The sequence below is a fragment of the Oryctolagus cuniculus genome, chromosome 9 (genome assembly GCF_051225735.1).
Source record: "Oryctolagus cuniculus isolate XC-2025 breed Fujian yellow rabbit chromosome 9, ASM5122573v1, whole genome shotgun sequence".
Taxonomy (NCBI): Eukaryota; Metazoa; Chordata; class Mammalia; order Lagomorpha; family Leporidae; genus Oryctolagus; species Oryctolagus cuniculus.
In genome coordinates, this window is record NC_142875.1 from 79,149,813 (window position 1) to 79,175,173 (window position 25,361).

At 40.0% G+C, this 25,361-nt stretch overlaps 1 protein-coding gene and 1 pseudogene across 1 annotated transcript in view; both read left to right on the plus strand.

The window, feature by feature from the left end:
- The window catches only part of LOC149124632 (uncharacterized), a 334,693-nt gene that overhangs the window by 34,370 nt on the left and 274,962 nt on the right, over window positions 1-25,361 (plus strand). The window lies entirely within an intron of this gene.
- LOC100356591 (heterogeneous nuclear ribonucleoprotein C pseudogene) lies at window positions 875-13,399 on the plus strand (annotated as a pseudogene).

Genomic DNA, 25,361 nt, shown 5'->3' on the forward strand with positions numbered 1-25,361 from the left:
GCCTGTCAAAAGAAAAAAAAAAAAGCTATATGTGCAGAAATACCTCCATTTTGAACTGAAGGGGGTAGAGATGGGACAAAATTAAGGAAATCTGCCGACTTCTTAGATTCTATCAAACAGAGTGCTAAAGCTCTTTGACTGTGAACATGCTTTACTTTTCAAGAAGAGAAGAACCACCCTGAAGTTCATTTAGACCTCATCAGGGCTGCAACTCCCACTACAGGCCCATGGAGCAGGACTGGATCTTCCTTAGTTTCCTTTTTGGTTGAGGTAGGCAAGGATGCCTCCAATGGGTGTCTCAAAAGGAGAGCAGTCTTCACAGACTCAATGGGGCATAGCTAAGCCAGAGTCATGGGGTTGATAGGGCCACCCCACTGTGTCTGGGAGAAAGAGCATCAAACCAAAGAAGTTTATTCTCTACCCTTAAAATCTAATGGAATTTTCTTTGCTAGGTTTTGGACTTGCTAGAACCTGTCACCTTTTTTTTTTTTGTCTTATTTTTCTCTTTCGGGAATGTCTATACAATGCCTTTCCTGCCATTTTATTTTGAAAATGTATAACTTATCTGGCTTTACAAGTTCATAGCAAGAGAAAATTTTGCTTCAGGATAAATCTACCTCAGTTTTCACTTACATCTTATTTAGATGATAGACAACACTTTGGACTTTAGGCTTTAGAACTGATAATGGAATGAGCTAAGACTTTGGAATTAATGGGAAAGAATGGGAATTCATGTAAGGGCATGAATTTGGTAGGGGCTAGGGAGGAATGCCAAGGGTTGAATTGTATCCTCCCCTCCTGCCCAATTCATATTTTGAAGCCCTACTCCAAATATGATTGTATAAGAAGTCAATAAAAAAATAAGATCATAAGCATGGGTCCTTTATCTGATGAGGTGATGCCCTTAAGGAAGAAGAGACAGCAGCATTCTCCTTCCCCCTGTAAGGACACAGAGAAGGCAGCTGTCTGTATAATCGGGAGCTGAGTCAGTTTCCACCTTAGTTTTGGACCCTCTAGAACTCTCCCAGAGCTGTGAGAAAATCATTCTCTTGCTGAAGTTGTCCAAAGTATGGGATTTTAGTTTGGCAGCCCACGCTGACAAATACAGAAACCTAGACTGGTTTCTATTTTTTGATTGGTTAGCAACGAACATAGAAACAAAAAATAACAGTTCAAGGTCAAACAAAAGTGAGAAAGCAGCTGCAATGTGGGTAATTAAGAAAATGTGCTCTTCTTAGAAATGCAAGAAAATATCAATGGAAAAAAATGGATGGCCCTGGTATCCCATGGTGCGTAAATGGGAGGGTCTGTTTTATTTAGATATTATCTAAATTATGACATTGGAAGTTCAGAAAAGTTTAGGACATTTGAATTATATGTGTTGATTGTAACACAAAGTGACTCTTACCTTTGAGTATGAAAAGAGCATGGAATTCAAAGGAATAACTTCCTTTCATTTATTATAATGATATAACTTCTGATATCAATTAACATTAATTTATTATAATAATGTAACCAGATTTCATATAAGACCTTAGTACAAAAGTATCACTAATTAAATAGAGTGATGACTGGATACTTGTTTTTTAAATCCAGATTTCCAGTTTTTCTTTTTTTTTTTTTATTTATTTGAAAGTCAGAGTTACACAGAGAGAGAGGAAAGGCCGAGAGAGAGAGAGGTCTTCCATCCGCAGGTTTACTCCCCAATTGGCTGCAATGGCCAGAGCTCCGCCGATCCAAAGCCAGGAGCCAGGAGCTTCTTCCAGGTCTCCCATGCGGGTGCAGGGGCCCAAAGACTTGGACCATCTTCTACTGCTTTCCCAGGCCACAGCAGAGAGTTGGATCAGAAGAGAGCAGCGGGTCTTGAACCAGCACCCATATGGGATGCTGGCGCTTCAGGCCAGGGCATTAACTCACGGTGCCACAGTGCCGGCCCAACTGGATACTTTTTTAGACAATGTGAGTAAGTCCTCATATTCTGGGATTGTTGCTCACTTGTATAGTACATTTAATCTCTTCAAGTTTATTGCTCAAAAAGACTGATCTACCACGAACACTCTGATGAACACAAAGATTACAAACTGTGCAAAGTGATATTCAATAGTCGTTTATTCAATGACTTTTCAACTTTCCATTGTCTCAGAAAAAAGAGATTACAAGTATGATGTCACTGTATTTTCCTGTTATCTAAATAAAGTTTCACTCTATATGTCTCTATAACTGACTTTTACAGTGAATAATACTAGGAAATTATATCACTATGATAAATAAAAAGAAACATAAAATGTTATTAATTGCAGCATAGTGGTGGCATCAAAGTGAGTAGTTATAAATGTCTTAAAGTGGAATTAATGGTTAAAGAACCATTTGGATGTAACTGAAAGTAGTGTAGGCTTTTACTTTTATTGAATAAGCTAAATTGAGAGCATTATAAAACTAAAAGAAATTACTTAAAGATAATTGAAATTTTAAGACATAAGTGAAACACAAGCTAACTGACAATGATGGGAGCCTATGAATGAATGGTACAATATAGCAGCATACTTCTGAGAGACTAGAGGAAAACAAATGTAAAAATGCTTTATGTAAGCCATTAAGATGCCTGTCTACATAATACTTCATATTTAGAAATTTGATATTATTTATGAACCCTCTAGTAGCAATGATACCTAAGTCCTGCCTTTTCTATCATTAACACTTTTGATATACCATTTTTTCTTATATATTTCATTGTGCTATATTCAACATACCATAAAAATCCCTTCTAAAATATATAATCCAATAATTTTTAGTATATTCACAAGTTTTTGTACCCATAACCACGATCTAATTCCAGGACATTTATTTATTTGAGAGGCAGAGAGAGAAGGGGAGATAAAGAGCAAGCAAGCAAGCAAGCAAGCACACGCGCTAGTTCACTCCCCAAATGCTCACAATGGTCCTGGCTGGCTGGGGTTGAAGCTGGAAGCTGGGAATGCTATTCAGGTCCCCGACAAGGGTGGCAGGAACCTGATTGCTTGAGCTATGCCTGCTGCCTCCCAGAGGCTGCCTTAGAAGGAAACTGGAGTCTGGATCTGGAGCTGGGCTTTGAACCCAGATACTTGACTATGGGAACTAGCCCACAGAGTCATGGGGTTGATATGGCCACCCCAGTGGGCCTGGAGGACAGAGCATAAAAACCAAAGAGTGGTCTAGAGCATTTTTATCAGCCCCCAAAGAAACCCATACTATTAAATGTCATCATCTCCTCCCCACCCCAGTTCCACTAGCCCTTGATCTACTTGTCTCTACAGTTGTGACATTTCATTCACATGGAGTGATACTTCCTGTGTCTGGCACCTTTCGCTAAGCATGTTGTAGCATGTATCAGCCTTTTATATCATTTATATTCATGTTGCCTTTTCATTTCTGATCTTACTTCTGTATCTCAGCTAATACCTAAATTATGAGAAGCTTCTGGATGCTTTCCCAGTCAAATACTTTCACATACTAGGTTCTAAGCTTTACTTACCTATGGAGACTGGAAATCCACTTAATGTTGTTTGAAGGGTGTTAAGAAACTCCCCCACACAATTTAATTTTCCCATCTTATTGTACCACATTCCTTTTCCTGCTATATTTCTTTAAATCTTATCATTGAAAAATCATACGTAGTCTTATGAAGTGCTTCACTTGAACAAGGATTAGCTCCCCAAATTCATATGGATATTTAACCTCTAAAATCTTATGTTGAAAGTTAATAGGTTAGAACAATTTTTAGGAAAATTGGTTAAGACATTGCTTGGGACACCCACATCCCAGATCAGAGTGCTCGGGTTATAATCCTACTCCACTATAGATACCAACTTTCTGCTAACGCACACCTTTGGGTGCAGTAGGTGATGGCTCAAGTAGTTTGGTCCTTGTCACCCACATGGGAGACCTGGAATGAATTCTGAGTTCCTGGCTTCAGCCTGGTCCAGCCCTAACTTTTGTGGATGTTTGGGGAGTGAAGAGAGGATGGGAGATCTCTGTCAGTCTGTCTTTCTATCTCTCTGTCTTTCAAATAAATAAAACTTCTTTAAAAGTTAACAGCTTAGTGCTAATGGTTACTGAATTAAGGTAGAGGTTTGATTCAGTCATGGTGTCTTGATGGGCGGGCCTTTGGGAAATGATGGGATTGGATTAGGTTGCTAGGGTATTTTTTGCAGTATAAGGAGAAACCATACAAAGGGCAGATGAAGGGAGTGTTCCCCATGTCTCCCTGCCTCCCGGCTTACAATGCTGTCCTCTCTCCTCATGCCTTCTGCCATTGCTATCCTCTAGCCTCACCAGGTACCTAAACCTGCAGAACCACCTGATCTCAGACCGTGCACCCCAAAAACTATAAGTTCAAATAAACCTTCTTTCTTCCTATAACGATTCTCTCTCGGATTTGTAGGGATGAAAATCTGACTAATAAACCCTTTAAAGGTCTATTGAACTATAATTAATTTGTAATTGACTAGCTTATTTCATCGTTGACAGTACACTAATAGTGCTAAATTAACCTATTTAGAAATTATGATTTTTTTAATAGAGGAAAAAATGAGATAAGAATAATTTTGAAGCGAGGCCCATGTTTTGGTATAGGGGGGTAAAGCCACCACCTACAATACCAGCATCCCATATGGGAGTCCATTTGTGTCCTGGCTGCTCCATGTCTGATCCAGCTCATTGCTAATGCACCTGGGAAAGCAGCAGAAGATGGCCCAAGTGCTTGGGCCCTTGCCACCCATGTGGGAGATCCAGATGAAGATCTTGGCTTTGGCCTGACCTGGCCCTGGCCATTGTGGGCCATTTGGGGACCATGGAAGATCTCTCTCTCTCTCTCTCTCTCTCTCTCTCTGTGTGTGTGTGTGTGTCTTTCTGTCTTTTTCTGTAACCCTTAGAATGAAAGTAAAGAAAAGTAAAGTAAAAAAGAAAGACGGAAGGAAGGAAGGAAGGAATATTTTAAGAAGAAAAGAAAGGAATAATTTTGATGTGAAGTGTTTTTCTAAAGCAAAGGTAGCCTATAGCATCAGATGAATGGAACTTATTAGTTTTTAAATTTACTCCATAATAATTTATTTTTTAAAGATTTATTTATTTTACCTGAAAGTCATAGTTACACACAGAGAGAGAGGGAGAGGAAGAGAGAGAGAGAGAAAGAGAGAGGTCTTCCATCTGCTGGTTCACTTCCCAGATGGTCGCAACAGCCAGAGCTCCACCGATCCAAAGCCAGGAGCCAGGAGCCTCGTCCAGGTCTCCCACTTGGGTGCAAGGAATCGGGCCATCCTCTACTGCTTTCCCAGGCTATAGCAGAGAGCTGGATCGAAATTGGAGCAGCCAGGACTCAAACTCAGCGCCCATATGGGATGCCGGCACTTCAGGCGGTGAATTTACCCTCTACGCCACAGTGCAGGCCCCTACCCCACAATAATTTACTGGACCTCTAATTCGATGTTGTCGAGTCCTGTTCTTGGAACCGAAGATAGAAAATGTATCCTGCCTTTAAGGAATCCACAATCTTGAATAGGAGGCAGACACATAATCTAGTCGAATGCAGGGTACTGAGTACTGGGATAAATGTACTGACAAGGTGCTATGAAAGCACAGGATAGCTAAATCAGATTGGAGCATAAAGATTGAGGAAGGCTTCCTGGAGGAAGTAGTGTAAGAAGAATCTATATCCCTAAAACTAACTATGCCATGGCTAGTTGAAGAAAGGAGTAAGATATTAAGAATGGAGAAAGTCCACATAAAGAAGCCCAAAGAGTGCAATCACAGGGAGTATTCAGAAACATCAAACAGAACATTATAGACAAGGGAAAGGGAAGAGAAGGGAGGTGAGGTTAATAGGATGAAATTGCTTCAGCTACTATCAAAACCATATTGCTTACAATGTTCTAGGTACTACCTCAGTGTTTTGCATGCTCTGTCTCATTCAGTGCTCACAACAATCATCATACACGTGGTATTCATATCTTTATCTTACAGATAGAAGTGTAAAGAGGTTAAGTAACTTGTCTACATTCACAAAGCTAGTAAGTGAAGTGTGATGCCAAAGTATAATGATGGGCCCTGAGCAATAGGCTGAGGAATTTGACCTTTATCCTGAAATGATGGGACCCTGAAGAATTTTAAACAGAAAGGTAACCTTACATGAGCAGATTTATTGTTTCAGAAATATAATGATGGTTGACATCAGGTAGCAGAAAGGGTTTGTGTGGTCCAGAGACTGAGAAAATCATAATCCTGGCAAAAAAGCAATGAAGGGTTCAAGTAAGACTGTGATTGTACAATAGGAGAGAAGAAAATAACACAGACGTTTACATATAGAAGTAAAATCAGATTTTCAGTAGATGGGGAGAGAAGACACAGAGTATAGAATGAATGGGATACTAGGTCATTGGATGGATGATTGTGCCTTCAACAAGGGAAATGAGGAGGAAAGAAGGGGTTTTAATTCACATTAAATATGAAGATCTGAGCCACTTTTACTTAGAAATGTCATGTAAAAAACATACATTTTGTGGGTCCAGAGTCCAGCAGTTGTCTGAGCTGGACATAAAGTATTGGAGGCACTGAATCATATGTAAGTGGTAGTTAAAAGAAAGCCGAGAATTCTCACCCAGTGAGAATGTATGGTGGACAGAAGAGCACAGGGCAAAGAAGCAGGCCCTGAGCAGTGTTGGTAGCATCATCGAAGGGGCAATTAGTAGGTTCTGTGTGCAGGAGACAGAACAATGACCAGAGAAGGGAGTGATAATTAGACAAGAGTGGTGTCAGAAATACTAAGTGAGATTTTTAAAGAGGGAATGGAACCATGTCAAGTGCCACATTGTGGTCTAATACGATCAGATCATAAATTGTCATTGAATTTGACAGATCAATGAAGGGAGTCTCAGGGGCTGCAGTCAGATTGCAAACCAGAATAAATGTGAAGTAAGGAAGTCGAGAAGTCTGAGAAGTGTGACTGTGAAGGGAAGGGCAGTCGGGAGAGGAACATGCAAAGGAGGGAAGGAGGACATTTAAGTAGAAGATTTATTCTGATCCCATGTCTACCCATGGGAAACCTATCCTAAGCTATTGTTTTGACCCTTACAACTACAGGCCAAGTAGTCAGAAACTGGCAAACCATTTCTAGAGTTTGCTGTGCCACAGCATCTGAGGAGACCTCTGCTGCCTTTGGAGCATGAAGGATGTGATGAGATGGCATTGTGAGTAAGAAGGAAGCAAAGAGCAGATCACCTTTTGCTTTCCTTGGAGCTAAGCTTAGCTTGTGGAAATTCCTCCATTTCCTGTAGGCTTGGAGTCAACTAGAAAGTAGGCAGTCTGACAAGCCAGGAAGCTGTCTAAGGTGTTTCTAAGCTCCTATGGACCATCTTGCAGACCACTCCAAAGATCTGGTTGTGCTAAAACACCAAAGTCAGAGACCAGGTTAGTTGAGGACTAGACACCAGATCTAACTGAAGAAACCTCCTTACACTCAACAGTTAAGTAACCACAATCTCCACTCTCACTCTACTGCTGTTTCTGGGTGCTTTAATCACCTCCTCTTAACTCTTTTGATGATGGAGGGATGCCCGTTGTAGAGTTATGGGGATGGTTGAAAACATGACACCCAACTCTGGAGAGAAGAGGTGGCATCATTCACCAGCCACACACTTAGCCCCAGAGACCTGGGGAATGTCCAGCAGGACTACACAAGGGTTGCATTCAAGAACAGAGTGAACAATAAGGAGCTGGAGAGGCAGGCTCCTTAGCATCAAGAGGGTGAAGTGGTTCTATTTCCTGTGAGAGGGTAGGATTGACTTGTTTGAAAACCTGCAATTAGGTAGGGAACTGTAAACCTGTTACTCATGGATATGCTGAAACTGTGCCTTATCACATTACCTTAGTAAGGAAGGTTGTTGTCCTGGGGGATCTTACTCTCCAGGGCAGACTAGAGAGGTGAATTTGGAACTAGACCAAGTCAGGTTCCTCTGATTTTACCAGCTATCAAGGCAGCATGTAATATGGAGTCCTAATTTTAGGTCTTAGGTCAGAGAGTAGATGAACTGCAGGCTTCTCAGAGGCTTTCTGGGAGTTAAATGGGAAATGGGGAAGATTTTAGGCATAGAGAGAACACACTGAGGCAGAAAGTGATAAAAAATATATCAATACTTGCATTTGATTGAATATTCACATGAGAGATGCTCAAGTTTAAATTAGAAACAACTGGAAAACTTACTGGTTTGGAATAAATTTAGTTTTTCTGCTTCTGAGCAGTAGCAGGGCTTGTCAAAAAAAGTGTGTGTAGTCATAACAATAAAGTGGGGTTAGATTTCCACAGAGCTGATTGGTGACATGCAATTCCTACTCACCCTGCCCATTGTTAAAAATTGCAGAGGGGCTGTAGAGAAGGTTAGGGTGCTTTCAGGAAGATGCTGAAAACTGTCAAGAAGCCTCCTAGGTGACATTACGTTTGGTGAATTTAACAAGGCCCCCAGTCTGGCCGTCAGCCCTGTCAGTGTCTCAGAGCTGCAAAGCCTCAACAAAGATGATTCATGGCAATCTACTCACAAGATGCTTGAGTAATTTACAGTGTGAGATATTCAATTCTAGTTACTCTAGTATCCCCATCTGGGGTATTCCTTTGCTGAGTTTAGGGTAGCCAGGAAAGCACACTAATAATCAGAATCTTGATTAGGAAGCATTGGAGAGAGATTTCATGACTTGGCAGCAAGGCCAATCAATCATTTCTATTCACTTTCCTACAGTAGGTGTATCTGCATCGTGCTGCATAAACACTGCCCAGTTCTTCCTTAATCCTTTCCTTCTTCATACATCCCACTAACCCAGATTGCAATCCATTTATTTTCCATGATCTTTCTTAGCATGCTGTGATCATCTACAGATCAAATAATATTTCACTTGCCTGTTTCCCTCTCAAGACTGTAATTCATGCATTGCAGGAGAGTAGTGCTGTCATCTTGTGTATCTTGCTTCCATTGCTGATTCTTAGCTATTCTACTCTCATGCAAAAACCCTTCCTTCATGTTCTTCATCAACTATCAAGTGACTTTCTCTTTTTTTTTTTAACTTTTATTTAATGAATATAAATTTCCAAAGTACGATTTATGGATTACAATGGCTTCCCCCACATACCGTCCCTCCCACCCACTACCCTCCCCTTTCCCACTCCCTCTCCCCTTCCATTCAAGTGACTTTCTCATGTTCGTGACAGCTTTCCGGCCTCTGGGCCTCTGGCTCTACATTCCTCACCATTGTTAGTCTTGGTTTACCCTGGGTAACTTTAATAGCTTAAAAAGCTCTGTGACTAATCAGAGGAAGACCTCACCTTCAATTTCACTTTTAAATTACTTCAACCTACTTCCTTCACCTGCCATGGGCCTGATACTGCTCTTCCAATTCCCACTGCAAGGCATGGGTGAGCTGAGTGAGAGGCTGCCTTGGTGGCAAGGTTGAGATTGAAGGGAGCAGGGGAAAATTGGAAGCCAGATTATACTGTAGGCATGATAGCCTGGGGAAGTGGCCCAGTCACAGCGCTGAAGTAGATGCTACATCAGGGAAACTCTTTGAGGGCCTTAAAATATACTTTGACTGGCTCTTTACCTAGAGTAGTAAGTAATGGATGTATGAATTTGTTCTTCAGTGGTCTTTCAAAGGCTTTTCAGGAGTGGCTGTGTAGCTTAGTATAAACATCCGTGTCCCACTTCGGAGTACTTGGGTTCACTTCCTGGCTCTAGCCCCTGACTCCAGCATCCAGACAATGGAAGACATCAGTGATGGTTCAGGTAGTTGGGTCGCTGCCACTCATGTGGGAGATCTGGATTGCATTCCCATGTCCTGGCTGTGGCCCAGGCCCAGCAGCCTCAGTTGTTTCAAATATTTGGGTTGTGACCAGTGGATAGAAGCATTTTCTCTGTTTCCCTTTTTCTCCTTCTGTTTCTTTCTGTCTCTCAATAAAATTAAAAAACAATTAAAGAACTTTCCTGGATGAGACATACTAAAGACCTAGTATGTGAAATAATGATCAAACCTAGAATAGACCTATTAATCAATTAGTGTTTGTAGATTGATTTTGGGAAAATAATTGTTTATATTCTGCATTAATTTTTCCCAATAAAAAAATAAATAAAACTTTAGGGATAAAATGGTGGTAAATATCTCTGTTGTAGAATATATTCTTTGGAGGCTGGCGCTGTGGCTCACTAGGCTAGTCCTCCGCCTTGCGGCAGCGGCACACCGGGTTCTAGTCCCGGTCGGGGCGCCGGATTCTGTCCCGGTTGCCCCTCTTCCAGGCCAGCTCTCTGCTATAGCTAAGAGTGCAGTGGAGGATGGTCCAAGTGCTTGGGCCCTGCACCCCATGGGAGACCAGGAGAAGCACCTGGCTCCTGCCATCGGATCAGCGCGGTGCGCCGGCTGCGGCGGCCATTGGAGGACGAACCAACGGCAAAAGGAAGACCTTTCTCTCTGTCTCTCTCTCACTGTCCACTCTGCCTGTCAAAAAAAAAAATATATGTATATATTCTTTGGAAAGAAATTTGTTAAAAACTTTGGTAGGATAAAATAAAATCACAAAATATATTTTTTAAAAGATTTATTTATTTACTTGAAAGTCAGAGTTACACACAGAGAGAGAAGGAGAGGCAGAGAGAGAGAGGTCTTCCATCCATTGGTCCATTCCCCAGTGGGCTGCAACGTTTGGCGCTGCGCTGATCCAAAGTCAGGAGCCAGGAGCTTCTTTCAGGTCTCCAGTGCAGGTGCAGGGGCCCAAGCACTTGGACCATCTTCTAGTGCTTTCCCAGGCCATACCAAAAGCTAGATTGGAAGTGGAGCCTCTGAGTCTTGAACCGGTGCCCATATGGGTTGCCAGCACTGCGGGTGGCGGCTTTACCCACTACGCCACAGCGCCAGCCCCAAAATCACAAAATATTAATGTTCTTGCTTTTTAAAAGGGTCATTTGAAAAAAATTAAAAATATAAAATAAAAAGGATTATTTGAAAAAAATTTAAAAATTAAAAAATAAAAAGGGTCATTTGAAAAATAAATGAGGATACATATTGATATTACTTATCAATAATTACATTTATTTTGACATAATACTAATGTACTGCTGAAAGATATTTTCAAAAAAGATAAAATCTTGACTCAGACAGATATAAAGTAGAAATATATTAAAGACATTGCTTAACTCATTGATGGGTGGAGGATACAGGCAGACACTATAGGAATTCAAAAGCAGCAAACAAACATACATTTCTAGATAAGTACCATTTAGATAAATGGGCAAATGAAGAGAAAAGTGCTTTTGCACAAGGGTAGGGTTAATCCCTCCATCAGACAGAGCTCGTTGTACATCTATGCACAAAAATAACTTCACAGTGCAGTAAACTACTTGCAACTTATAAAATTAGTAGAGTTAGAATCAACTAAGCAAAAGTGTGCTATATTAAATAAATAGTTTTCTATGGAAACACATTTTTCTGTCTCAAAGACACTGAAATTTTCATACTCCAAATTAAATGATTTTGCAATAATGAGCTGTTGATATGTATTCAGAAGGAGCCTGGTTGTTGAAGTTCAGGCACCAGCATTGTGTTTAGGGATTGTGGGAAGTTGCTTATTCATATGAAATTGTCTATGCCAAGTCTGAAATCACAAGTAGATCATCTACCGCCTCTTCTGTTCACTGAAATGGTTTATCTTTGTACAGAGTTATCAGTTACTGGAAACGAGGGAATTATAAACCTTCTCTTATTTTGAATAAGGTTTTGGAAAAAGATTTATCAGAAAGAAAACAGAATAAATTAATAGATAAGAGCCAATTTTCTATTATCTTTATATGAAGAAATCCCTAATGGAGTTCAATATAAATGGATATTTAATATATTTCTAAACACTTAGATGCCCTTACCTCTAAGATATCTTTATGGAGAATAACAGTTTTCAGTTATTTTCTTGGGTTTGGTCTCCCAATCAACAATTGAAACATTAAGGTGGGGCTGGCGCTGTGGCGCAGCAGGTTAATGCTCCGGCATCCCATATGAGTGCCGGTTCGAGACCCGGCTGCCCCAATATAGATCCAGCTCTCTGCTGTGGCCTGGGAAAGCAGTAACAGATGGCCCAAGTCCTTGGGCCCCTGCACCCACATGGGAGACCCAGAAAAAGCTCCCGGCTCCTGGCTTTGGATCAGCTCAGTTCTGGCTGTTGCAGCCAATTGAGGAGTGAACCATCGGATGGAAGACCTCTCTCTCTATATATAACTCTCCTCTCTCTGTGCAACTCTGACTTTCAAAATAAATAAATAGATTTTTGTGCGGAGACGAAGACTGTGCGGTTGTGGCCTTGTTGCCTACCTCAACCAGCGGTCAGCCTCTCCGCGTAGAACTCGGGAGTGGGAGCTTCAGAATTGAATCTCTTCTCCCTCCCCATCCTAGTTACAAATCACTTGAAATTTATTAGTGGAACTTTGCTTGAGTGAGATTTTTTTGATCTTCAGCTACAATTTTTGGCTTTGTGAAGAACCTATCATCAAACACATTGGCAAACAATGTTACCAACAAGACAGATTCTCACTCCATGAACTCCCGTGTATTCTTTGGGTATCTCAACACTTGTGGTCAAGAAGTCTGATGTAGAGGCAATCTTCTCGAAGTATGGCATAACTGTGGGCTGCTCTGTTCCCAGGGGGCTTTGCCTTTGTTCAGTATGTTAATAAGAGAAATGCAGGAGCTGCAGTGGCAGGAGAGGATGGCAGAATGATTGCTAGGCAGGTTTTAGATACTAATCTGGCTGCAGAGCCAAAAGTGAACCGAGGAAAAGCAGGTGTGAAAGGATCTGCAGTGGAGATGTACGGCTCCTCTTTTGACTTGCACTAGGACTTTCAGCGGGATTATTATGACAGGATGTACAGCTACCCAGCACGTGTTCCTCCTCCTATTGCTCGGGCTGTAGTGCCCTCTAAATGGCAGCGTGTATCAGGAAACACCTCAAAAAGGGGAAAAAGTAGCTTCAGTTCTAAGAGTGGACAACAAGGATCTTCTTCCAAGTCTGGAAAGTTGAAAGGAGATGACCTCCAGGCCATTAAGAAGGAGTTGACACAGATAAAGCAAAAAATGGATTCTCTGCTGGAAAGCCTGGAAAAAATTGAAAAGGTGCATAGCAAACAAGGAGTAGAAATGAAGAATGCTAAGTCAGAAGAGGAGCAGAGCAGCAGCTCCCTGAAGAAAGATGAGACTAATGTGAAGAGGGAGTCTGAGGGGGGTACAGATGACTCCGCTGAGGAGGAGGACCTGCTGGATGACGATGATAATGAAGATGGGGGATGACCAGCTGGAGTTCATCAAGGATGATGAAAAAGAGGCTGAGGAAGGAGAGGATGACTCTTAAGCACATAGTGGGGTTTAGGAATCTTATCCCATGATTTCTTTACCTAGGCGCTTGTCTAAGATCAAAATTTTCACCAGATCCTCTCCCCTAGTATCTTCAGCACACGCTCACTGTTTGCCCCATCCTTGTCCTTCCCATGTTCATTAATTCCTATTGCCCTGCGCCTAGTCCCATTTCACTTCCTTTGATGCTCCTAGTAGTTTTGTTAAGTCTTGCCCTGTAATTTTTGCTTTTAATTTTGATACCTCTTTATGACTTAACAATAAAAAGGATGTATGGTTTTTATCAGCTATCTCCAAAACAATCTCTTGTTAATGCAGGGAGTACAGTTCTTCCCATTCATGAGTTCAGTAGTTGCTTCCCTAACTGCAAAAGCCATCTCATTTAGTTGAGTAGCACCTACAAGCAGTTTTGAGTTAGAAGTGTGTGTGTTCTACCCCACATAGGAGTGCTATGTGGGGCTGTTCAACACAACTGTAACAATGTATTTTTGTGAATGAGAGTTGACATGTCAAATGTATCCTCTAGAAAAAAATTAGTGTAATAGTCTTAATATTTGTTTTCTAAAGTTGATACTGTGGGTTATTTTTGTGAACAGCCTGATGTTGGGAACTTTTTCTCAAAATAAACAAGTCCTATTAAACCAGAAATTTGGAGGAAAAAAAAATAAATCTTTCAAAAAAAAAAATAGGGCGAGAATTTGGCTTAGCTGTTAAACACTGGTTTGGGAGGCCAGCATCCCAAATTGGAGATCCTGGATTAGAATTCCACCTGCGCTTCTGATTCTAGCTTCCTGCTAATGCATACCCTGGGAGGCAGCAAGCTGAGTCCCTGACACCCAGATGGGAGGCCTGGATTAGGTTTTTAGCTCCCAGCTTCAGTCCCTTTCAGCCAATGCAGGCATACAGGAATTGAACCAGAAGAGTTCTCTCTGTCAACCTATTTTTCTATGTTTCTCTCTCTGCTTCAAATAAATAAATGCATAAGTAATTTAAACAAAAAATTAAAACAAAAATAATTAAGTCTTTTAGGTTGGTTTACATAGCTGATTTTCATTGTTTTTCTTTAAAATAAAGCACCTGAACTTTGTCTTAAAGAACACCTTATTCTAAAATGCAAGCTATTTTGACAAATTAAAATCAGCTCTACTTTCAGCCCAGATTAAAATATGTAATAGTCTGAAACCTGATTGTTCCAGAGTAGTGAAACTTCACAGTTATATTTTTTATAGCATGAGAAATCTGATTGAAGTATTTGATTTTGAGTGTCAGTGATAGATCATGTTGTTTGCCTTCCTCCTTTAGCATGGATAATGTTAGCTTGATTTGTGCATCATGAGTTATAAGCAGAGACAACCGATGGTTGTCAGGGCCCTCATGTTCATTTAATGTCAATGTTCCCTCTCAGACTCGGGGGAACTTGAGAGAAACACACTTGAATTGAAGAGCTAAGGAAGTAGGAGCAACTGCAAGCATTTTTTTTTTTTTTTATCACCAACATTAGCTATCATGGGTAGAGTCTGGCTGGAGAACGGCAAACATGAGACTACTTTTAAAAGTTTGTAGGAAAAAATGGACTTGATGATGGCCCAAGTGCTTGGTTACTTGCCACTGAAGTGTGAAACCCAGACTGAGTTTGAGATTTCTGGCTTAGGCTCAGGCCAGCTATTGTGAATATTTGGAAAGTGAACCAGTGGTGAAACAGTGGGTGGAAGACCTCTGTCTTTCTGTCTCTGTCCCTGTTTTTGCTATCTACTTTTCAAATAAAATGAAAAAAAAGTTTTTAAAAGCTTACATTTATTTTAGTGCAAAATACTTGAAATACACATTTAATTCTTTCATAATGCCTATTTTTCATGAACTTTATGAAGCTTCATTGTATGTATGGATTTCAAAAATTTTAGCATCAAAAATGTGTTTTAATTCAATTTTCATGAACTTTTTGAAGTACCTCATATATACCTTATGTATGTACCATTAATCAATATTGTTAACTCAACACAGAACTTTTCCTGTAGCCCCAGAAACAGCCTCAGAATCCTAAACTAAAGAAATCCACAACTAATAAATCAGAGTTGGCATGCAATTTAGAAATTATTTGCCATGCTTTCTCCATCTCTTGTTTTTGAATTTTAATGTCTTATAAACACCATGAAATAGGCCATGACTGACTGCATCAAAGATGATTTTTCCAAAAGTCACAGAATAGGACCCTCCTTTTGCCATCCCCTCAGGTAGAACCCAGGTTGCAGGCAGGTCTTGTTTGGCATAATTTAATTGCAGTTTTATCTATTTTTTGGAACTATTAGTTGCCAACATTAAAACATCAGGCAATTTCACAGTTATTCAGATTTCTGTCTTATCTTTTGAAATCATGCTTGGAAACACCGGACTGTGTTGTTTTGTTGTTGTTATTGTTTTTTGAGAGAGAGAGAGAAAGAGAGAGAGAAACCAAAAGACACAAAGAGAGAGCTCTTATCCACGACTTCCCTCCTCACATGCCCAAAATAGCCAGTGCTGGGCCTGGCTGAAGTGGGAAGCCAGGAACTCCAGCTAGGTCTCCTACATGGGTGGCAGGAGCCCAGTTATTTGAGCTATCATCTGCTTCTAAGGTACATTAGCAGGAAGCTGGAACTGGGAGCAGAGCAGAGACTTGAACTCAGGCATTTGGAAGTGGAATGTGGGCATCTTAACTGTTAGGAAAAGAGTTCAGAGTGGTGCCTCCTCACAAAGGTCACCAAGATGTTAGGGAAAGAGTCACAGAATAGAGAAGAGGCAATGCATGAATTTACAGCCAGACCGAATTTATTCAGAGAAAATAAATTCACAGAGTGGGTGACCAACTGCCTACGTGTACAAGATGGAGCATGTGGCAGAAGGCCCTGATGCCCAGGTGCTAGGCCTTTTTAAGGAGGGCTAGGGCTGGGTGCGGGGGAGGGGGCAGAAGGGAGGGGAATTCCAGGAACTGGGCAGGGGCCTTGGGAACCTGGAAAATAATGCAGGGTAGGGTATGAAGGCAATAGGGTGTGAGACCCAATTGGGTTTCAAGGGCTAGGAATACATTCCAAAGTATCTCCTTTGGGCAAGGAGGGAGAATGGCTGAGGCTTATGTCCTTGTTCCATCATTAACCATTAGGATAAATGCTCGCTTCTGACACAAGACTTTTTTTTTTTGTAAGGTTGGTTGGTTGGTTTGTTTGAATGGCAGAGTTACAGAGAGAGGGAGAGCCAGAGAGCTATTTTTCCATTGCTGGTTTACTCCCCAAATGGCCACAATGGTTGGGGCTGGGCCTGGCCAAAATCAGGAGATTGGAACTCCATCTGGTCTTCCACATGGGTGCTAGAAGCCCAAGTACTCAGATCATGTTCTTCTATATTCCCAGGTGCATTAGCAGGAAGCTGGATCAAAAGTGAAACAGTTAGGACTGGTACTCATGTAGAATGCTGGCATTGCAGGTGGCAGCTTAACCTGTTGCACCACACTGCTAGCCCTGACACAGGATTTTTTCTTTGGACATTGCAGCAAACTGGCTGCATCTGAGATTTGATTCTCCCTGGAAGACACAAAAGCAAACAAGTTTGCTGTGGACCCGCTCATCCCACTTTGCTCATTTGCCTATTCAGCATGGCCTCTGTTAGAATTTGGAAACATAGCCTTTCCTTGTTTTACAGTGATGCTAAGTCCCGATGGCATCTTCTCTCTGATCTCACAGAATTTTTAGGATCAGGAGCATGGGGGCAGGGTCTGAGGTCTCCCTTTTAGGTGCAAAGGCGGTGTCAGAAGTGAGCAATGAGAGCAACAGGAATTTCTCTAAGTTTGCATCTTTCCCTAGTATTCAGGTCCTAAAAGTAGGGCACAGATTTCTGGGCCAGAAATTAAGAGTCCAGAAGGCTAAGATCCCTTCAGGTGTGAAGGATTTAATTTCAGCAAGACTGGCATCCTGTCAGTGGCCTTGCATCTGCCAATGAGATGTCATCACTAAGCAATTAAGAACACTGTCGGGGGTAGGGAAAGCCAATATAGATCACAAAAGTGTTCTGTTATGTTCTATATCTTTAAAAGGCGTGGATATGAAATGGTGACTCTTAGACCATACTTCTTTCGGGGAGTCTCAGATGTAATGAGGGTCAAGAATGCTTAAGAAAATGAGGAGCTTTGTATTATAATTATGTATCTTTTTTTTTTTAAAGAGATGCATTTATTTAAAAGCTAGAGTGACACAGAGAGACAGAAGAGACAGAGGGGTCTTCCATCTGCAGGTTCACCACCTAAGTGACTGCAAGGCCCAGCCTGGGCCAGTCTGAAACTAAGAGCCATTATTCCTTCTGGATCTCTCATGAGGGTGGCAGGAGCCTAAGCACTTGGGCCATCATCTACTGCCTTCCTAGGCACATTAGCTGGGAGCTTAATCAGAAGCAAAGCGGTGGAGAGATGGATGTGGGATGACGGCGCTGGAGGAAGCTGCTTTACCTGCTGTGCCACAATGCCAGCTCCTATAGTATTTTTCTTGATTGGAAGAAAGTATTAGTCGTGATAGAGCCAAGTGCTGTAGTTTCTGGGTTCTTTTCTTCCGCCTCCTTGCCATTTGTCTCACATACAGGTCTGTTCTTATCTCCAGCCTGTATTTACTGTCAGTCTTTGCTTGGGACGCTCACCATTCTTCTGAGGCTTTATGTGGATGATCTGGAGTTCTCCCTATCCCAACTCCCTATGTCTCTTTCCTCAGTTATTTTTCCTCGTAACACTTCTAAACAACCAATAAACTAAACAGCTAGTATACTAATATACTGGTGGAATTAAAGAGAAGTTTATCTTGGTGGAAAAATGTTTGAAATCCATTCACACATGTTTAACTTCCTCATTATGTTCAGAGCTGATGTTCTTTCAACTAGCCAGAGGAGAGTAGAAAGTTTTGTTTTTACTGCAATTTGAGGTACACAGTACAAGTACACAGTACATGATGTACACAGTACATGTACAGTACACAGTACAAGGTACACAGTAAATGTTTCTTAAAAAATTGTTGGAAACTATGCAGTAAATGCATAGCAGCAGGTTTCACAGAGTATGAGAACTCGTATCAGGTTTCACAGATTTTAAGAAAAACACCTGGAGGCAGGAATAGTGAAGTGATTTCCCCAATCTCTCAACTTTCTGTATTTAAAATCAGCAAGTAGTTTGTATTAGGTGAAAGGTAGAAATTCAGAACCAATGGCTTCTAGGCAAATGGTTTCTTTATTATGGAGATAGACACCTCTAAATCATGCACTTTTTTTAAAGGCCTCTTAAAATAGGGACACAGATCAAAGAGTGGCTGCAGAGAGTAGAATCTGAAAAAGCACAATGGTCCTAGGTAGAGTTGCCAATTTCCCTAATAAAGGGAGAAGGAGCAGGAGGTTCTTTTGGTTAAAAATAAATACATAAATAATAGTAAATTTAAAAATTAGAAAATAAATCCAAGATATGGGAATGTTCCATTTTCATCTTGGGGACAGGTTCTGTATTTTATAGTTACCTCAACTGTCCTCAGTAGTTAAACAGAGAGGAAAGCCAGTGACAAAACAGGACATTCAGCCTCCCTGCTTACTTAGCAAGGTAGCTGGGGGTCCACCTGGGCCCACTCCTGAGGCTAAAGGCTGACTCCTCCTGGATCCAGAATGTGTTTATCTTCAGAAACTGCAGTGCTCAGCATCAAAGCAAAGAATGGCTGCTTTTCTGGGCTCTGCCTAAGAAAAGATGCTACCTTGAAAACAGATTGCCTCTAATTTACTTGGAAATCCTACTCAGAGTGATCTATGAATGTGAATTACTTTATATTATAGGTTATTATCATTTACTGCCCAAACCTTTAGCAGCAGGCAGACCTGTTAGAGGGCTGAAGAATATTTTAGAAATGGTATGTTCATCTATTTTAATACACTGTGCAGTGATCATCATACGAGGTTAACAAGAAAAAAATCAAGCATGACTATAAAGAGAAATGACTGCATTTGCTGGTATAAGTCTATGATGCTCTGGAAAGATGACACAGTGGAAGAGGTAACATTATAACTTCAAGCTATACCAAACTATTCCTTATTTCTATACATGAAAAAATAGAGTTGCCTAAAAAGCAGGGGAGGGAGCCTCTAAATTCCATAAATTAAGCTCTGGAACTAATGAGTATGCTGTCCCTCTGTGGCCAGGGAACATATTTTACAACATCAAAGGGGATAGCCCAGTAACAACCTGGAGAGAAAGCAGAGTTCCAAACCTGTGAATACCACAAATGAATGAAAGACATCTCTACATGCTGTGAAGTACAGTAATTAAGCAATTGAAGACCAGAGCAACATGCCTGATCATGAATAAAACCTTTTGCCAATCACAAAAACACAAGAGACAATGAGAGACACAGAAAAGAGTTGAGAAAATTCATTCAACAGGTAGTATGAACTATGTGAGGTAAACTTAAAATTCAATGAGGTAGGAAGTCTCATTTGAGGAAAACTTTAATATTTTTGTTTTTCTTGAACTGGAAGCACATTGCCTCAAAAGTACTTGGAACTACTACTAACTAACACCATCATAGGCGATAAAAATGCATTGGTAGTATTACTGAAATGTAATCCAATAAATAGTAAAATTAAAGTAAAGAGACTGAAAATGTGGTCTTTAACTGATAAAAGCCTATTACTTTAAAAGCAATTTCATAGGTAAGGTTATGAATACCTTGAGTCCATGTGAGGAATGGCTAAGGGAAGGGAAGGGATTGTAGAATCTTGGTTTACCAAAAATGAAACAGCATGCTTCCTTTCTGAATGGAAAGACATCCAAAACTAAAAATGAAAGGAGAGGCAAGGGTAAGTTCAGAAGATGTCTTAAAGTGTCCATGAAACATTCTTTCCCACAGTTTGAGAATGGCAAGCAGTGAGAGAAAATTTTGAAGCAACTGGTTTGTGTTTGTGAATGGTGTGCAACTGAAAAACAAAACAAAGCAAAATAACAAAAATGATAAAGTATATTTGACTTTTGTCAGATAAGTAAAACTAATCAGTAAATGGTCATTTCACCTGGGAGCTGGTATTTAGCAATATGGCTAATACACCTGTATCGCACACTCAAGAACCTGGTTTTTCAAATTCTACATCCAGTTCCTGACTCCAGCTTTCCAATAGTGCAGATTCTGGGAGGCAGAAATGATGGTTCAAATAATTGGATTCCAGACATCCACATGGGAACCCTAGATTGAGTTTCCAGCTTCCAACTTTGGCCCAGGCCAGCACCAGCCATTGCAGGCATTTGGGGATGGAACTAGTGAATAGGAGTGCTCTCTCTCTTTTTCTCTCTCTATTGCCTGTCAAAAAACCAAAGGCGTATATTTCACTAACTACTATTATGCAGATTAAGTTTTAAAGTATAATGCAATTAGCACAATATATTAGATAAGGCTCATTGTTTTAAAAGCACATGTGTATGCAGAACCTATAAAGAAGTATACAACAAAAAAATAGAGTTACTAGAAAGGAGTTTAATTCATGAGTACCCACACACACACATGCACTTTAAATTTCATGGAAAAATTGAATTAAAAAGGTTCATTTTGTGCCTGAAATTTTAAAATCCATGCATAGCGTTTTGAAAATGTGCGATTCCATGCACTTTTTGAAGGCCCCTCATATCACAATTTCAAATTTTTTGTCACCAAAGTAAACTTTTAATCTCATTTACTATGAACTTTCTGATGTGTTTCTTAAATATATTTATATGTAAATACATATACACATATATATTCATATGAAAGCTATTCTAATTCTGGAAGTGATACTATAGAAAGGGAATACAAGGAATAGGAATGAAATTATCACAGGGCATTGAACTAGCTCAGGTGTTGTTGGGACATGGCCATGCTGGTTCGATTTGTGAACATGACCCCTTGAGGTAAATATTCCAGCAATATTCAAGGAAGGACCCTAAATACATTTTAATATTCATACCCTTGAAATTTGCCCAAATGAAGAATTTGATCTTTTCTCAGGGGACACCCCTGTGAAGGGATTTTAGTGAGCAGATTTAGAAACATTTTAGTGATAAAGCAATAATCCATATTTAAGTTTTTGGTGGATTCTATGTGGTGATAAATTTGGGGAAAGGAGAATTGAAAAATAAAATGGAATCTTATGTATTCATATATTATATATTTTTACAATTATTTATTATTTATGTATTTATTTATTTTGAAAGTCAGAGTTACAGAGACAGAGTCTCACACACACACACACACACACACACACAGATCTTCTGTCCACTGGTTCACTCCCCAGATGTTGAAACAGTCAATGCTGGACCAGGCCAAAGCCAGGAGCCAGGAGCTTAATCTGGGTCTCCCACATGGATGGCAGAGACCCAAACACTTGGGCCATCTTCCACTGCTTTGCCTAAGCCATCACCAGGGATATGGAATTGGAACTGGAACATCTGGGATGTGAACCTGAGCCCATATGGTGTGCTAGAGCCACAGGCAGCACCTTTACCTGCTATGCTACAATGCTGACCCCTCCTATATCATTTTAAATTTCATAAAAAAGAGCTAGCACATGGCAGGGATAAGAATTATCCTGAGGAATTCCTACACTCTGTACTCAATGCATTTCCTGAAAGCTTGCAAATTTTAACTAATCTAAGAAATCATGAATTTGATCCTTGAAAAATGTATTACATAATTTTAGAATTTGAGTGAGAAAATCAGCTATTTTGATTAACTCTTTATTGTAAACATGTTACTTTTGTGATCTTATTTATGTCTCTATTACACAAGATTCAGCAAGCTATTATTTAAAAAATCATAAGAAATAATAGTCCATATTATCATAGGAAAAATAGAAATTATGTTCTTAAAATTATGGATATTATGTTATTAAAAAATGGTGCACAACTTTATAAGGTAACAAGAATTAATAATGATGTTAAAATTAAGAATGCATGGCCGGTGCCGCAGCTCACTAGGCTAATCCTCCGCCTGTAGCGCCGGCACCCTGGGTTGTAGTCCTGCTTGGGGTGCCAGATTTTGTCCCTGTTGCTCCTCTTCCAGTCCAGCTCTTTGCTGTGGCCCGGGAGTGCAGTGGAGGATGGCCCATGTGCTTGGGCCCTGCACCCACATGAGAGACTAGGAGGAAGCGCCTGGCTCTTGGCTTCAGATTGGCACAGCGCACTGGCTGTAGCAGCCTTTTGTGTGCCAAACCAATGGAAGGAAGACTTTTCTCTCTGTCTCTCTCTCTCTCACTGTCTAACTCTGCCTGTCAAAAAACAAAACAAAACAAAACAAAACAAAACAAAACAAAACAAAAAAAACCGCTATTAAAAATCAGCTGTACTTTTACACAACTTTAATTTTGTTTTATGTCTTTCCTTTAACTGGACAGGGGATGCTGGGTAGGTCGGAGAGATACTTAAGGAGTAAAAATAAGAACAAATAAGAATTAAAGTAAACATCTTGGGATGGAGGAAGCTGAAGAGAAAAGTAGGTTGCCAAAGAACTGCAAACTATGCTTCCCCTACTGAGGAATAGATTTATAGCTGCAGATTACATTTTTGAATTTAAAAGAGCTAACTGAACCGTAGTGAAAATACAGAAATATTGGTCCAAGGAGAATTTAAAGAAAATCTTTACTCATAAAAAATATAGGGGAGTTTCCCAAAGAACGACATGTAGTAACAAGTAATAGGATGAAATTTGCCTATACTGTTAATACATATGCTCAATAAAACCACTTGGGAATTTTTTGGCATATGCAAATTCTGTAGGAATTTGAAATTTAGAAGGAGAAAAAAGCAAATGTGAGCTCTGGGTGGGCATAATGAGCTGTGAGTTCCTCATATTCCTCATACAGAGTTGTGAGTTTCTCTTTTTGCACCAGAAATAGCTTCAAAGTCATTTTCGTGGCTTGTTTAAGTAGTGTTTTGGGCAGGGTACCCTGTGTTTTTCTGAAAGAATAGGGAGCTTCTACAGGGAATCCAAAGACCACAGCCCTTTGCCAATTAGTTGAGTTAAGGTCTTTTGGTTTTTGTGAATCTTAGTTTCAAATCTATGAAATACACGGATAGGGCAATGTGGTTTCTAAGGTTTTCATTAGATGTATTCTATGTGTCTTGTCTTTAGTGTACTGAAATAAAACTAAAAGATCTAATTTTATTTAATTCCAGTTAAGGAAACAGAAGTGGATATGTGAGATTTTATTAATGGAACCTCAAAAAGAAAGCTTTGTAATCTTGCTTTGTGGAGTCTATAACAGTTCAAGTGTTTTTTTTTTTTTCTTTTTAAATCAAGGTCTAGAGTTGATATTATAATCACAAAGATAAACTATGGGTCCCCTGCATGATAAAGTACTTAACATAACCATCTATATTTTTCATTGCAATCTGTTTCACCTCCAGCTGGTTAAAGCTCTCTAAGCCATGATCCGTAAGCATATTTAGTCTTTTCTGGTGTCAACACTATACACTTTACCACTTCATCTTGAATTAAATTTTTTGCATGGAAGAATTCAACGTTCTAAAACCAAAACACTCTATTTGTTTTAATCTCTAGATCTTTTAAGCTGGGTTAAGTTTCATAAGGAGCTTCTCTCATTTAGCCTTGGCTCTTGAAGATCCATCAAACTACTCTGTTCTTATTGGCTTACTGTAGATCCTAAACCTGTGTTGATTTATTTTTACTCAAGTCTAATCCCACTGGTACCCTCTCCCACATGCACCAAAAGAAAGTCTGTTCCCTCTTTGTCTTCCCCTAGCAACTACAAAATCCTTCTTTTCTGGTAGCACTCTCTCCACTCCCAGTGATCTGATATGGACAGGATGACAAGGAATAAGACAGTTTAAGTTCAGAAAGATAGAACAGATAGGCTGAAAATTCGACTCTGATCTTTATGGTATCCCAAATCGCATGCTTATCAGTAGACAGATGGGAAACACATATCAAATCTTTAGGAAAACAAGTGTTTCTTGCATTAGATTCTGGAATAAATTTCTTCAGGATGACATCACCCTAAAAAATGTCCCCAAATGTGATAGAATTTTTTGGCGTCTATTATTACTTAAATATAAGTGAAGAACATAGTGCTTCAGGAAAACTCAGTGAAAGAATTTCTGGAGAGTGAGACGAACAGAAGCATATGAAGTTTTCTGTGATCTGGCCTAATCCACAGAGAAATAGAAAACCCATTCTTCAGGCAGTCTTCTGTATTATTTTTCTCAACTGAGGTTTTTATCTAAGTTGGTTTGAGATTACTTCAGTCTATACTGATGATTCTCAAATCTGATAAAAGAGATAGATACGCATTCCTTAAACTTCCTTTTTTATAGTCTATCTACTTTCTCTGCTGCTGAAGAATTTGTCAGACCCATCTCTCTCAATGTCTTCCTGAAAAACTTGTTCCCTTGTCTGAATAAACATACCTCTTCTCTTATCCTTTCCTTTTCTAATTCTACACTACCAAATTCCACATAATCAAGCTGGCAAAATGAAATCCTCCTTGGGAGCTGGAGAAAGGAAAGAAAATGAGATACGCAGGCAAGATCCTCTTTAGCAAGGAGGTCAGTGACAAAGAGCCAGCCTGTTATTAATTCTTAATCACACATACACTATCTTTGCTATACTTTATAATAGTCCTGTGTGACAGTTACTACTTTACTGTTTTCAAGCCGCAAACTAAAATTCAGAGAATTTATGGAATTGCTCATGGTTCGCAAATTATTCCATTGGAATTGTGAACTCTCATTTTGCCAGAACCTGGAGGACAAGTTTTCTGTATGACTAGTTAAGGACAGACTCGTGTTCTCTGAAGACTCAATGAGCTGGGTAGTGCTGATCCCATTTTATAGGTCTCACTCAGACTCTCAGTAGTTTCAGTGGCTTGAGCACTTTAACAGGGGCTTGAGGCACTTTCATATATATGTCAGTCCTAAATGAATATGATGTAAAACA